Source organism: Aphelocoma coerulescens, chromosome 1 (genome assembly GCF_041296385.1).
Source record: "Aphelocoma coerulescens isolate FSJ_1873_10779 chromosome 1, UR_Acoe_1.0, whole genome shotgun sequence".
Classification (NCBI taxonomy): Eukaryota; Metazoa; Chordata; class Aves; order Passeriformes; family Corvidae; genus Aphelocoma; species Aphelocoma coerulescens.
Window position 1 is genome coordinate 52,158,380 of NC_091013.1, and position 13,444 is coordinate 52,171,823.

At 36.2% G+C, this 13,444-nt stretch overlaps 1 long non-coding RNA gene across 2 annotated transcripts; it reads left to right on the plus strand.

Moving 5' to 3' along the window:
- The first annotated feature begins 107 nt into the window (after window positions 1-107).
- LOC138118661 (uncharacterized) lies at window positions 108-10,601 on the plus strand. 2 transcript variants are annotated; one of them, XR_011155248.1, is made up of 3 exons: window positions 108-182; window positions 302-473; window positions 10,496-10,601. It is a non-coding gene; the product is annotated as an uncharacterized lncRNA (long non-coding RNA). The 2 variants fall into 2 exon arrangements; XR_011155247.1 differs by lacking the exon at window positions 10,496-10,601 and adding an exon at window positions 4,997-5,161.
- The last annotated feature ends 2,843 nt before the right edge of the window (window positions 10,602-13,444 follow it).

Genomic DNA, 13,444 nt, shown 5'->3' on the forward strand with positions numbered 1-13,444 from the left:
TTCCCTCTCTAGTCTGCAAACTGGGCTGGGAGGACCATTGGCTCTTCTGCCAGATGAACCGAGTTACGTAAATGCTGACTGATTGGGAGACCCATCTGGCCTGTTCCCCTGCCTCTCTCTTGGCTCCCAATTGCCAGGTGGACCAAAAAACTGCTCTGCCCCTTGACAGGCCAGGAAAAAAAGTTAGTGTGGTATGACAGTCAGAATCTGTTTGCAGAAATTTGCTGCTGTGCATGTCAAAGACCTGACCCCCCCCAGTCATCCTGGCATGTTTTTTTGGTTTTTTGTTTTTTTCTGATAGAGCAATTAATCCCCTTTCTATGTTCCTGGGCTCCAAGAAGCAGAAAGGTGCCAGCATGTTTTGGTCAGAAGACAGCCTAGGGTACTTGCTTCTGAACTTCCTTGGTTTAATATAGTCTGTGTCACTCACTGGCTGTATATTAAAGCCTTGGCTCTAGCTGAGAGGAATTCAGGTAGGTTAATTAATTAAACATTTTCATACTGGGGGTTACAAGACCTTTCAGGTCCACAGGGAACATACAAATGATGCCATCCTCTGGGATAATACATCATGTTTCTTTGTCTCTGTGACTGCCTTTGTACATAGCCCCAGAGTGGATTTTTAATATTTCTGGGACTTGTTGCTGATCAAACAATGATCATGGAGCACTTTGACAATTTTTAACTTAGTCTTTGAAAAACAACTTGTAGTTTTTACATAGCTTCATCTCTGACCTACCTTCCATATCTTTACCCAAGGCATTAAAAGGCATCACCATCCAAGTAACGTCATTTGAGAATAAATCCCCTAGTAGTTAGGAAGAAAATCCCTTCTTAGTGCTCTTCTGTATGCAGTATTCTTTCTTTGATACCTCCCTTTTTTTTTTTTTGATAAGAAACAGATGATGTCTAAACAGACAAAGCAAATATATCTACGTTTAAATGACATTCAAGATTGTGGCACCCTCATTAGCTGTTTTCAAGAAGTTTTGAAGTGGCAAGTTTAAAAAATTACCGAGAACAATTCTCCAGAAATTCTTCTGTCAGTGATGAGCTCTGAACTAGTACACTGGCATTGCAAATCTCCTCACTTCATGTGTTTCTTCTTGCTCAACGTGACATCACACTCACAGAGAAATAAACTCTTCTTCTTCTTTCAAATTTTGACACAATCACAGTGCTGGGGTTGGAAGGTGAAGCTTTTGAGGAGTGCCATAATTTGCCATTGTGCTACTTCTGCGCTCTAAATTAAGGGTTGCAGTGACAGTAACTATTGAGAAAATTAGGATGCTAGCATGGCAAGCCTTTTTTTCTACTCTGGCGGAGTATTAAAATTTCTCACTATGAGTATTCAACGTTAATAGATAAGTTCCTACCATCAAAGTGGAGGCAGAATATGAAGGAGCTTGTTAGAACATGAGTTAATCTTTCTACGGCAATGAACAGAGATAGTGCTACATTATGAGTCTGGGCAGAAATTCTCAAGTCTCTTTTCCTTCAGGTTCATAGTTATATGGTACAGATTCACCAATTATGTGTGTTATATATTATAGTTTTCTTGAGCCACATATTATCAGGGTAATGAGGGGAGTTTTGCTTTCATTTTGTCCAAATTCAGCCTTTTTTCTACCAAAGGAACTTGCTTCTTTATGTATCATATGAGAGAAAAAATTCTGCGAAGCTCTGAGGTGTTGTACTTGCATTTGTATGTCTGTCATATGTCATATGTCGGTCATTTTTGTAATGCTGCTTTCAGTGGGATGCCTTCATCTCCCTGAGCAGGCCCAAGCATTTATTTTGCCAGCAAGGCAAAATGAGTGAATGTAAGACAGATATTTCGTAAGTGTAAAGTAATATTTAATTTCAGCTATTTTTCTTTCAATGAATCATTATAGTTCTGTTACTGAAATATATTACATTAGCATAAAAATCCACTTCTAAATGAGACAATCAGTATTAGCAATCATATCTATTCTGTATAATAGTTTATTTACATGGTGCAGACAACTCAGACAAAACCAGTTGTGAATAAATATTATTTTGTTACGCTGCTAAATGTATCATTTTGCATTTCAAATTATTTAGGCTGCCTTTGAGCTTAGTATCCTTAAATGAAAGCAGCCAAGTTGTTTCCTTGTCTTTGAATTACTTAACTGCAACAGAATTCCTAGACTGGCTGAATCTTTGTGTGTGGCTCCTCCTAGACATGTAGGGTTCCAAACTCTGTAGATAAATATGTGATTTTTTTTTTTTTTTTTAATGTGTGTTCATACATTTCCTGCTTTTAAAAAGATGGACATTATTTTTAGCACCACCAGGAGGGGAAGGTGGTCTCTGTCATAAGTAGATGTTTTCAAACATATATTGAACTCACGATATCCATAGCCATGCTCCCAATATTTTTTAAATCTTTCATTTCTGACCTTCTGTAGCTCAGAAGTAGATTGTGAACCTATGTAGATAGTCAAACACATAAGATCTAGCCTTTGAAGTCTGAACAGCTTTGTCTTGGCTTCTATTCTTTTCACTCACTAAGACAAACACCTACTTCCAGAGAACCCCGTTTTAGCTGTAAGAAAGGAAGGATGGAAACCACTCCAGAAAGAAACTGAAGTGAGATCTTACAGTGACTAGCTGTGATGGTTTCAACAATAATTCTCATAGGAAGTGTGCAAATGGAGTTTTCCAATTCATTCTTTCCTGTGGCTCACAACTGTGAATAACATCTTAGTTTTAAGGATTTCATGAAAAATCAAGCAGGATTTCCTTTCACTGCAAGTAAAAGCTGCTTTTTATTCACCATGTCCCATTTTTGGGCAGTTTCTTTTCTGAAAGATCAATAGCAATATGTGGCCTCTCCTCATTGTTGTTTATACACTGGTTTGACTTGCTTTTCATTACTAGAATCACTACTAATGTGATTTTACTAGTTTCAGAAATGTTTACATATTCCCAAAGCTATCAATAGCGAGAGGAATATAAATTCTGCAACTGGAGTTTATTTTTGCTTTATCTGTTGTATCTTTTCCTTCTGGTTCCTGTTTTGCATCCTTATTAAAGCTGAACATGTCACATTACTTAACCATACACAAGATACTTATCAGAACAGTAAAGTGTTCTACAGACATCATAGTTTGCACCGTAGTTTGTACTGCAGCCTCAGTTTGTACTTCTCCTGTAACAATTACTTATTTTATGTTTTGCCATAACAGTGTTATACTGCTCCTATACACACCATAATTGTAAAACATACTGTGCTTCTGCATTCATTTAAAGAGCAACTACTTGATAAGTACAGAGTAATTAAGCAATAAGACATGACAGGCAGTGCATTTCTGGGGAGTTATTGCACTTCTCAGATGTCTTGAAAGATATGAGGCTAAAGGTTGAGTGACTTCAGCCACCTGAGAAGTGGAATAATCCCCCAGAAATGCATTGCTTACCACAGTTTATTGCTATTATGAAATGGAAATTATGAAACCAAAATAGGATGAAAAGATTAGATCTGTGCATTTGTGGAAGATTACTTATACAGGTATGACATCATTGTCAGCTCTATATGTGTCCTGAGAATTCTTAAAGACGTTTTAGAATTAGCACGTGAGAAACACAACTCATCCAAAACTGCTGTTTCAGCACTCCTCATTACCAACTTTACTTAGACCAGCCCCCCAACATTTCCCTACAAAATCATATTTGTATTCTCGGTACAGACTTTGTCTCTGATACTAATCACACGTCCTCAGGGGGTGTGGTTATTCCGAAATAATCGCACCCCCTGGAGGATTAGAGGCATTTGGTTGCTTCCTTGCCTTGTAACACCCCAAGGTCATTATCTCATGATAATCACATCTCCTGGAGTTGCCTTATTGCTTAAGTGTAACACTAAATTTTAATTACAATGAAATAGAGCTCTTCTGGTAGTTTATACAATATCCTGTGTGCTCAAAGCCAGATGGAAATAATGCCTATCTTTTACTGTAATAGCATGTGGTGGGCTTGTGCTCCAGCACAATAAATGGTTATGTTTTTGTTGGATTTTTGATGAGAAAATAATTTTGAACTAAATTTGCAGCACACTACTATCAAATTTAATTTGAAGTCTTATTATTCTGATTTTTTCTAAATACATTTTAAACTAAAAAATCAATATTGTGAAGAACTACTGATAACATTCCAAGTTACTACTAACACTGATGACTGAGTTTCACATGAGTTTTCTGAAGGTAGGAAGAATAACGTTTGGTTCTCTAGACATTTCAGTCAGTCTCCAGTAAAAATGACTTTTGCATTGAAATTTGAGATAATAAATTTCAAATGGGATTCAGAATTTCTAATTCTTTCAAAACACACACACAAAAATAATAAAATTCATACAACATTCACAATAAGGAATGCATTTCTCATATCTTAACTCTTCAACTCTGAAGCTGGAAATGGCATTACTTTATTAGAGGTTTTCTGAGAAAGGTGAAACAATTCAAATTTCTAAGTGCATGATGTTCTTCTCAGAGTTAACTATTATATGATGGTTTTGCTTAAGAATTTGTATGTATACAAACTTATCAAGCATTTTCAATTGTTTACATATCAAGATCTTAAAATATTTTTAAACCACCCTCTGCTTTGAATAGAGAAGTCATGGTATTTTGTACTTACCAGTTCCCTGGGATACTTGAGGGTATAGAAAATATGATTTTTCAAATCAAATAGATCCAAACATATAAGATATAGTTAAGTCCAATAATTTAAACAACAGAACAAGAAAACAAACAAAGTAAATAACATGAGATATGTTGGACTACATGGTACTATCTGAATGCATTATGTTTATAGCTGGTTCTACACTGATTTGATCCCACTTAGAACTGTATTTGTATCTTGAGGCATTTAGAGATTGATGTTTGCTGTTCATTCTTAGTAACTCTTTTAATATAACACAGCATTTTTTCCAGAGCACTTTAAAAACATTGCTTTAATTCTCTTACTTTTTCAGATATCTACAATGAAGAAAATGATATGAAATTCCTTGTGAAAATGATCAAAATATATGATCTTAGCTTTGTCAGATTTTAGTTTGTTGCGTTTTATCTTTCTGCTCAACAATTCAGTCAATTAAATGTTAATATTGTATTTACCTCTTCAAGGGGCATGTCCTGACATTTGTATTGTTGTTAGCATAAATTTTATTTCATTATTAGCTCAGCATGAAAATAAAAATATTCTGCTGTAGTATGACCACAAATTAAGTGTGCTGTTATGTGTTTGTAGGAGAGAGAGTTTCAGATAGATCACTGGGCCTCAACAAGTCTCCCTAGTACCAAAGCATTTTCTCCCACCCCCTATGCCTTCTTGGAAACCAGAGACCATTTTCCAGCTGACTTATTGGGAATGGACATCATGAAGATATTAAGCTTCTACATGCTACATGAAAATAGTGTACGTTAAACAAGGGAGTTCTTAGTGTTCCTCACAGGATATGAGGAAAACTTTCCTAATGAGGAAAAAAATGTATCAAAACATCCTTTAGTACACGTCATAGGACTGCTATGTGACAAATGTTAGAAATTAAATTTCATTAGATGTAATTCTAGTTTGTCTATTATTTTTTAGATTTTTTAAAAAATGTTTTCCTTGAAGAGAGATAATTTCTTTCCTTCTTGCCCTTTGAAATCAGTTAATCACTTGAGGAAGAGTTAGTTCTAGCCTGCAATATCAGAGATCTGTTGTTTTCACTAGGACTATGGTGGTGTTGCAAATAGTAAAATTTGACCAATCCTTCTGATACAAAACTAAATTGATTCTGTAGCACAGGATAGCAAAATGTAATCAGGTTTGTGCTGTGCTAAGTTTGCTGTCACTGACAAGCATTCATTATTTTTTAGTAGTATTGATGCTGAATTGCCTAACAGAGACAGAAATGTTTTATTTTTGTCACTTTGCTGGGGAATAGTAATAATAATAATAATAATAATAATAATATACTGTTAGAAAACCAAATTATTAACTGTTGCACGAAGTAACCATATTGTGAATGTTTCACCCTTACCAAAGCCTCTTATCTTGTTCTGCTTTTACACATAGGTCATATTATGCACTGCTTTGTGCTAGTTTGACAAGAACTAATGTGGATACTTAAATATTTTAAAGGCTGCACATTTCAGAATGATAAAATACTCAACTGATCTTCCTTTCCTGTTGAATTTGTGGCTAATGATAAAATAATTCAATTTTTTTTTTTTTTTTTTTATCTATAAGAGATTTTTAACAACAAATACTAAAAGTTCTTTTGAGGAAAAATCTTCATATAGGGCCATGCAATGACACTTTTTTAACTACAGTTGTTTTTTATTCAGCCATAAAATCTATCTTTCATATAGAAACCCACTTACATGTCTTACTTCAGTGAAGGTTATTTGTAGACTGAAGGTCTTTTCTTGTCAAGATATGATGAATACCATGTGTGAAGACAGAAGAGCATCAGGACCTGTATTAGCTGGAAAACCCACTGATCTGTGAATAACCTAAAAAAGAAAACCTGAAGATTAGCAACGTCGCTTTTAAGAATGATCCATCAAATTCAACAAGCAGATTCACAGAGATGAATCATCTAGTTCCTTTTATTCCAACAATACAGTAAAGGTTATTTCCCTTCCTTACAAATAGAAGTTCTTAAATACAAGAAATAGAGACTTGTGAGTACTTTTTCAGTCATAAGGCAATGAATCTACATTTTTTCATTCAGTGTGGTTTTTAAAATTTTTTTTTATTATTTGTCAGTTGAATTAGGTGTGTCTTAGCCCATGTAGTACACAGCTAAATTGTGTAATTATGGCCCATTTTTAAATGGGGTTATATCTTCTGCAAAGATTAAGTCTGCTGTCAAAACCATATTAAAAAGCACAAAATAGATTTTGTGCATTTTAGCAATTTTTGTTACTTTATCACAGCATATTGAACTATTGCTGCCTCCTAGCTTGAAAATCCAGTGAGGCCACTGTGATAACCTTCTGTGATGTCTGATAAAAACCTTGGAATTTTCTCCTCTCCTCTCCTCTCCTCTCCTCTCCTCTCCTCTCCTCTCCTCTCCTCTCCTCTCCTCTCCTCTCCTCTCCTCTCCTCTCCTCTCCTCTCCTCTCCTCTCCTCTCCTCTCCTCTCCTCTCCTCTCCTCTCCTCTCCTCTCCTCTCCTCTCCTCTCCTCTCCTCTCCTCTCCTCTCCTCTCCTCTCCTCTCCTCTCCTCTCCTCTCCTCTCCTCTCCTCTCCTCTCCTCTCCTCTCCTCTCCTCTCCTCTCCTCTCCTCTCCTCTCCTCTCCTCTCCTCTCCTCTCCTCTCCTCTCCTCTCCTCTCCTCTCCTCTCCTCTCCTCTCCTCTCCTCTCCTCTCCTCTCCTCTCCTCTCCTCTCCTCTCCTCTCCTCTCCTCTCCTCTCCTCATTAACTATCATATATTAACTATCACATATGAACAATCATAACTATCATGAACTATTTCTCTTATCATGGAAATTTACTCAGAGATTATTACTTGTAGGTAGAACTTTCATGTCAAGATTTCTGGTTTCTAGTCATTGATTGTTTGAATACCAGACTGAAAAGTTAGTGATAAGTAACCCTTTCTTTACAAATACTTTATGTTGTGATCCTCACTAAGCACTGTCTTTGTGAAGAGGGAACTGCAAACTTTTATTACTTGATATTTTTTTGATTATTTTTGTACACCTTCTCTCTCTTTTGTCAACATCCATTTGAACACAATGTTTTTGGTTTATAAAATTGTGATGATTGATGTATGCTAAAAAGTCTGTTATCAAATCTAATTAAACGCTTTATTTAGACTGATCAACACCTAAAAACTGTCACATAATCATTGTTTGGCATAAGAAATGGTTAAAAAAAGAAACGATGCTACATGTGATTGAAACTGCTTTCTTTTCTGTTGACTTTGCATTTCCCTTTTTAACATTTGCTTAACATTTGCAAAGAAGGTTACTTTACAGGACCTAAACAATTCAGAAACAACTGGGATTCTTATAAGAATTTTGCATCTTGGTCCTAGCTCTGGAGGGTCAGGGCCCAGAACTACCTTTAATACTCAAATATTTTAAAAAGAGAATTTAGATGCTGTCTCTGTTGTACTGAGGACGGTAAGAAGAACGACACAGGACTCCAGTTCAGGAGAAAATGGGCTTATTTAATTAATTATAAATCCTGCTATATAACTTGGGTTGCAAGAGTGGCATGACATTATTGGTCCCTTAATCAACAACCCCCAAGATGATTGGCTGAGACTCCACAACACTCATTTCAAAACAACCTTCCAATGTACCATAACATCACTGAAAAACAAGTTAGCAGGTGTTAGATAAAGTCTTGGTTTAGAAAAGCCTCAAACTGTTTTCAGCTAGCTTGGATGAGGAAAGAAAACTTCATAGGATGCTGGAGAAAGCTGGAAAATTCCTCTGCATCTAGCTTTTTAGTATCCACAAAATGTGAGATTATAACTTTAGTGCATTTAGAAAGTGACTGGACTATCTCCAAGGCACAGTTCTTGCATTTTAGAAAAGAGGATAGCTGGTTTATCATTATGGACAAATGGAGAACAAATTATATAGAGTGTTTGAAAGAAATTACAATAAAGCATAATTTTTATTTTTTTAATGGGGGAGAAGCGAACACTTTGTGAAAAGGTCATGGGAAGCAGTTACTTTTTACAAGGGTTATGAGCAGAAAGAAAAATTTTATCAGTTAACTTTCATCAGCTAGTATGAAGATGTGATAAGTAAACTTAAATACAGATATTGCAGATTTCTGTACACCCAAAAGGGTCCTCTGCTTGTCCTTGCTGAAGATGCCCTCCCCCACGTGAAAGGAACATTTTGTCCCTGTTAGTGCTGAACAAGCATCATTGCCATAGGTGTCTGTGCGGTGGGAAGGGGGGACCAATGTGACACATGGCTCCTCTACCAGCTTGGAGGATACTGAGCTCAGGAATAATCCTCTGCATTTCTGACAGGGATCCTGAATTCCCCAGTTTCTGGGTTTACTGGCAGAAGTTAAAGAGGTTGTTTTTTCTGGTAATACCCCACACTTCAGCTCACAGCCAGAGTTTTACCAGTCATGCATTAGCATGCATTTTCTCCCTAAAATAATCTTCCTAATAAAATCCCATGACAAACAACTTTTATGTACTTCCTCCTTTCCTTTCATCTATGTAACTCTAAAATTTACTAGACACAATAAACTTTTCAACTATGAACAAGGGAATTGCAACATTTTTTGGGAGCCATCAGGTGACAAAATTCTATTTCTCTTCCCTTTAAATAGGTAATAATTATTTATACTGTGATATAAACCCATTTTTTGCAAAGTTATTTATATAGTAATTTTCATTATGCAAATGAAATAATAAAATTGCAGCAATGTAACGTAACTAATGATTTATAGTTGCAGGAATGAGAACCTTATGGCTTGAACCATCTCAAAATATCTGGAATAACCTTGAGGGCATTTGAACACTTAAGTATCATCCATTTAGAGCTCTTAAAACTAATAAAGGATAAACACAAAGTGAATCTAGGGTATTTATAATAAATTCACTATTTAGAGGGGCTCCGTGTATTCAGAATTTCAGGTTTTATGAGGGCTAGGTGTATCTAAATATTTGCCCTTTTGACACCTGAAATTAATAATGAAACTCAGCATGGCAGTATATCCAAAAGAACTGCAGAAGAGAGAAATTCCACTGATTACAGAAAGCTTAAACAGTGAAAAGGCCTTGAAACATATGTCCCACCAAGAGGAATAGTCATAAATCACATGCAAACACAGGACTGCTGCAAAGTGAAAGGCCCTAAGTTAGACTTTGGCAGCAAAAGTCTACCTGTATTATTGATTTGAACTTGAATTTAAACAGCCACCCCTTCAATTTAATATCCCATTCTGAGGACATTAAAGCAAACTCACTGCTAAATAAAACAGAGAGTTAAAGAGATGTGTTGCTAGATATAGCAAAACAATGAAACAATTTAATTAGGCGATAATGTTTCTGGCACTGGAGTATACACAGCAATAAACTTTTTGTGGTTGATTAAATGCTGAAGTGAAGCAGAGCATGAAATCTTTCTCAGAGTAAGGAGCTGCTTCTGGATCTTCCCATTACCCGTGGATCTCCACACTTCAGTAAGGCAGCAGGTCTCACTTGCAGTTCTCCTGTGATTCAGCTGCGGGTGTTGGGAGAGCAGACCTTAGAGGATCCAGCACTGACTTTGCTTCTATTCATTTTCTCCATCAATGCATGCTCCTGTAGGTAGTAAATTGGCTTCCTTCACTTTCACAATTAGGATACAAATGCAGAGTAACTCCCCATTGCTCTCAAAAGGAGAAAAGCAATTGAATAATTTTAGGAGCCAAAATCAAATGGTGCTCCAGCTCCTTGTTCATGCTGTCTCTGAGGCATTCAAACACATCTTGCTGTAAATTTTCTGCATTATTTTCAGGTCTACAGGTGCTTATCAAGGATTTTGATGACCGCTATTCTTAATGACTATATAAAGCTATCTTGGATCATCTAGTATTTCTTCTGTGAAAATCCCAGGTTATTCCGATACGGTAAGTTATACCAGACAATGTCATCATTTCAATCTGTTTTGATAAAGGAAGGTCTGGAATAACTTTTTTATTGGACAATTTTATCAATTTCTTCCCCCAACTGTTCTGTCTTTTTGCAGATGCATTCTTTCTGTTTGTGGGTACACTACAATTGAATAGAAGCATTTTCATTTGAAGCATGGTGGAAGAAATCACCTCAATTAATTTAGGAAAATTATTTCTTAACACTGTCAATTTTAATTTTATAAGCAGAATAAAACTTTAGTTTCAACTCCTGAAGATCATTTCAGAATTCTGACATTTTCTGTTACAGTACTTTGCAGATAACCTAACTTTCAAGGAATGTCCTTGGTTTGGCCATTACATAATTCAGTACTTTGGAATACTTCTGGGATGCTCTGAAGTTATATTTTTATATTTAAAAGTCTAATTGCTATGTTCCTAGGTGAGCTTTTCAAATGCAAATTTAGCACATCTACCACCTCCATTCCTCTTCTGCTCCCATGATCATCAAATCAAGCACCCCTCTGTCAGTCTAGGCTTCCTTCAGATTTGTAACCTGAACTGAAATCTTAATGGGTCTTCCAATAATTAAACCTTTGACAAAAGCTGGTATTTCTTCACCACAGAATGGTGTGTTCAACAAAATGGCTTCCCTGGGGCCCAATCTCCATCTTTAAACAAAAACAGTTCTGGTTCTCTGGAGACATTATATTTATTGAATGTAAATGTCATAATAGCTTGACAGGTGTTGAGCTTTGTCTGAATTTTGTGATCTGAAGCTGTAGTATCCTACTGCCTGCCCCACAATTAATCTTATTGTCTTTGTAGGGTCCCAGGGTCTATCTACCCAGATAACAAGGGGCAAAGTGACCTGTCAGTTAAGCTTAGAAAAGTGTTAAATCCTGAAAGGGCACTTAAATCCAGCACTTAAAAGGACCTCCTGTACAGAATTGCCTTTCCTACCTTTCAACATTCTCCCTAGATAAGATGATGGAGGAAGGGCAAAAGAAAATCAAAAAACAAACTTAATAACACCTTCCCTTCCAAAGACCATGATTTATAACAAGATTGTGAGAACATTCTGAAGCTATTTCATGTTGAATTACAGTATACCTTTACAAGTGGCTGCTAAACTAGGAGTTCATGACAGGACTACTTGTGTTACTCTCATACTGTTCCTTGTGTTGCCACTAAAATTTAAAATGCAGTACATACAAAATAGATCTATAAATTTATGTAGTAACTATCCCAACAAATGCAAACTCATTCTTAGTAACCATAAAATTACCTTCTGTTATCTATCACCCAGAGAATTATAGTTTCATCACTTAGAACAGCCAGCAAAACTGAATAACACTGCCTGTTTACCCACTATTTCACTGTTATATTCTGTGCAAGTGCTGCAGCTTGCAGAGAAAAAGGATAAACAACAAAAAACTAAAGCTGAATATATGGTGTGGTAAATAAGTGTTGTGTTATCAGCTCTGCACTGCATATGATTTTTTTAAAAGTCAGCATTTACCTCTTTAGCTTTTAGTTGGAGCCACAAATAAATTGATATAATTTTGGTCCCTAGGTATGCCAACCAGGTTACATTTATGGAACATTACACTGTCAAATTACTTTCATTAAACATGGCAACAGAATAACATACAGAAACTGCATAGGCTTTAATAGCATACAGATTGATATAACTGTCTCTTTGGCAGAGTGCTGGGAACAGTAAACTCCAAATTGTTAATAGAAATTTTCCTTAGTTCCTTCTCCCTGTTCTGAATTGAAGGTGGCTCCTCTACCTCTGTCACCAGAAGCAGTGGTTGGGTGCTGGCATCAGGGCATAACTCCTTGTCATCACAGGTGAATGCCAAACCCACATGTGCAGAAGAGCCACAGGAAACACCCTTTCCGTACCCTGGAATAGTATTTTTAGCCATGAGGCATGTGAAGCGTTGAGCAATGTAGAGACAGAAACACTGCTGCATGTTTTGTTTCACCCATCACAACTATAAGCACTGAAACCTCAGAGGAATCTGTGATTAAAAATTACAGATGGAAGCTATTTGGGAACTTGGTGTACGTTTCAAATAACTGTTGCCTGATCACATACATTATGGCACATTCAGAATAAAAGGTTGAATTCATCAGTTGAGTTGTTTTTTACTCATTATTTGCTCAGTCTGGTCAGCACCACTAATGCTGTATGTGAAGCTAGGATCTGAATCCCCACAAAGAAGAACTGCTTCTGAGGAGTCCTCCAATGGAGGACTGTTAAATTAAATTCTGCTGTCAAATAGCTTTTCATTAAGAAAAAATTTAAATGTATTGTCATTTGGCTCTCACAGTATGGATTTCATGAACATATATATTACATATATGTTATTCCCCGGTGTAAAATATGGATAACATCTGTTTTGATCTTGATCTTCTCAAAAATGTGATACAGAAACATTTCAAGCTGTATTTCACTATTTATCTAGAGCTTATTCATTCAAAGTGTGAAAAGAAACTTGTTGGCTTTTTTTCTTTTCAAAATGTGTAAATAAAGCTTGACATCCATCAGAAATCTAGGTCTTTTAACATTAACATTTGAAAATTGTGAATTGTCTGCCACAGAACTTTGATGATAATGGTCTTATAAAGGAATAAACAGGAAGGTCAGGCTGCCAGTGCCTCGTATACAAAGAAGAACTAGAACATGCTGTCTGAATAAAGCTAAAAGTAATGTTAACTGATCTGCTACAAAGCACCAGGAATAATTTAGCATTTTAACCAAGCAATTGAAAGAGCAGATGAATACTTTTGCTTCACAATAGAGGGCTTAGACATTTGAGCAG